General features: G+C 41.5%; 1 non-coding gene across 1 annotated transcript; it reads right to left on the bottom strand.

The window, feature by feature from the left end:
* Window positions 1–2428: 2428 nt before the first annotated feature.
* LOC111725119 lies at window positions 2429–2535 on the bottom strand. The gene has a single exon (XR_002773261.1). It is a non-coding gene; the product is annotated as a U6 spliceosomal RNA (small nuclear RNA).
* Between the last annotated feature and the right edge of the window lie 344 nt (window positions 2536–2879).

Here is a 2879-nt window from a genome sequence, read left to right as displayed (position 1 = left end):
AAAAAAAAAAAAAAAGATAAGCCTGTTATTTCCCTTTCTCTCTTGTCTCTTAGTGATTGGGTTATGAGTGACTCATATTTGAGTTGCAATGTGTGTATAGCTTAAAGACTTAATTGTTAGAATCTAAGAGCCCAAAGTAGTGTTATTACAGATATGTGAAATTGTACAGTATAAATTTAAACAACCCACAAGCAACTTACATTGAAGTGAAATTAAGCACATTTATAAATGAAAAACAAGAATAGTAGCTATTGAGAAAAAGCAAAACAACAAATGGGATTTCTGCCAGATAATCTAAACTATATACTAACAATCTTTTCTGAAAATGATGTTCCAACAACCTGAGTTTCTGCTTTAGGTTATAAACTCCACAATGGACTAACTCAAATAATAATAGTAGGTAGGTGGTCCTAAGCCATAACTACAATAGAATTGTGAATTTTGGCTTTGTTCATCTGTTAGAATTAAGGAAAATGCTAGGAGTTGGATTGGATGAGCTGCAGATCATGAAGGAATGAAAATAAATATACATAAACCAGTTTGCCTAGTATGATTTGAACGTACCCGTTAAAACTCATGTTGAAATTTAATTGCTGGCTAGAAGTGGCCTGTAATCCTAGCACTCTGGAAGACTGAGGCAGGAGAATCTTTTGAGGTCAGAAGTTTGAGACCATCCTGAGCAAAGTGAGACCCCCATCTCTTCTAAAAATAGAATAATAAGCTGAGCATGGTGGCGCAGAGGATGAGACAGGAGGATCTGTTGAGCCTGTGAGTTTGAGGTTGCTGCAAGCTAGGCTGGGGCCGTAGCCTAGCCTAGGCAACAGAGCAAGACTATGTCTCAAAAAAAAAAAAAAAAAAAAAAAGAAGGAAGAAATTAAGGAAGGAAGAAGTTTAATTGCTATTCTGAAGGTATTAAGAGATTGAACTGCCTGGACTCAGTGGCTCAGGCCTGTAATCCTAGTACTCTGGGAGGCTGAGGGAGGAGAATCACTTGAGGCAAGGAGTTCAAGACCAGCCTGAGCAAAAGCAAGAGCTCTTTTCTACAAAGAATACAAAAATTCCCCAGCCATGGTGGTGCACACCTGTAGGCCCAGGGCTACTCAGGAGGCTGAAGCAGGAGCATCACTTGAGTTCCTCCTCACTGCAGTTTGAAGCTGCAGTGAGCTATGATTGTGCCACTGCACTCTAGCCTAAGCAACTGAGTAAGACCCTATTTCAAAATGTAAAAATAAAAAAAGATGTGGGACCTTTTTTGTTTGGGTTGAATGGATTGATGCCATTATCGTGGGAGTGGGCTTCTGGTGAGCAGGATAAGTTTGGTCCCTTGGCCCCTCTACCTTTAGTCGTGAAATGATACTGCAGGATGGATCTTACAGAGGACGATGCCATGCTCTTGGATTTTCTAGCCTCCAGAACTGTGAGACACACATAGCACTAGATGTTTAGGACAGGAGCAGTGGCTCACACCTTTAATAAAATAAAGTTTATTTACTTTTTGTTATTTCTGAATTATAGTAGAGTCTTTTTGTTGTTGTTGTTAAGATAGAGTCTCACTCAGTTGCTCTGGGGTTGAGTGCTGTGGTGTCAAAGCTCACAGCACCGCCACGATACCCAGCTAATTTTTTTTTTTTTTAAGTAGGGATAGTGTCTTGCTATGGCTCAGGCTGGTTTTGCATTTGTGAGCTCAAGTGATCCAAATGCCTTGGCCCCCTAAGGCAGTTGCTAGGGAGGCAGTTGCAATCTGCTAGGATTACAGGAGTGAGCCACTGCACTTGGCCCGTGCTTGACTTATTTCACTTAACATAATGTCTTCCAGGTTCATCCATGTTGTTGCAAATGAAAGGATTTCCTTTTTAAAGGATGACTAGTATTCCATTGCGTATATATACTACATTTTCTTTATCCATTTATCCATCGATGCACACTTAGATTGATTCCATATTTTGGCTATTGAGAATAATGCTGCAGTGAATATGGGAATGCAGGTGTCTCTTTGATGTACTGATTTCATAATCTTTGGTATACACAGTAGTGGGATCCCTGGATCATATAGTAGTTCTTTTTTTAAATTTCTTTTTAAGGGACAGGATGTCCTTCTGTCACCCACACTGGAAGGCAGTAGTGCAATCATAGCTCCCTACAACCTCGAACTCCTGGCCTCATGTGAGTAGCTGGGAGTATAGTTATGCACCACTATGCCCAAGTAATTTTTAAAAATATTTTTTTGTAGAGATAGGGTCTTGCTATATTGCCCAGGCTGGTCTAGAATTCTTGGCCTCAAGTGATCCTTTCAAAGCAATGGGATTACAGGTATGGGCCATCATTCCTGGCTTATTTCTAAATTTTTTTGAAGAACCTCTATTTTGTTTCCCACATGGCTTGACTAATTACTACTCTCTTATGATTACAGTAGCTTTATGGAAAGTCTTTTTTTTTGGAATGCTTCGTGAATTTGTGTGCCATCTTTGCGTAGGGGCCATAGTAATCTTCTCTGCATCATTCCAATTTTAGTATATATGCTGCCAAAGCAAGCACTATGGAAAGTCAAGTTGACTTTGTTTTCCGTCAGTATTGTGCAGCTAGGTCTTCTGCCTCTTTAAAAACATTAGAATCAGGGCTCGGCGCCTATAGCTCAACCGGCTAAGGTGCCAGCCACATACACCTAAGGTGGCGGGTTCGAATCCCCAGCCCGGACCCGCCAAACAACAACGACGGCTGCAACCAAAAAATAGCCGGGTGTTGTGGCGGGCACCTGTGGTCCCAGCTACTTGGGAGGTGGAGGGGGGACTCGCTTGAGCCCAGGAGTTGGAGGTTGTTGTGAGCTGTAATGCCACAGCACTCTACCCAGGGTGACAGCTTGAGGCTCTGTCTCAAAAACA

Source organism: Otolemur garnettii, unplaced genomic scaffold, assembly GCF_000181295.1.
Source record: "Otolemur garnettii isolate 467f Iridium unplaced genomic scaffold, OtoGar3 scaffold00031, whole genome shotgun sequence".
NCBI classification, from domain to species: domain Eukaryota; kingdom Metazoa; phylum Chordata; class Mammalia; order Primates; family Galagidae; genus Otolemur; species Otolemur garnettii.
This window is presented reverse-complemented; position numbering and strand designations above follow the sequence as displayed.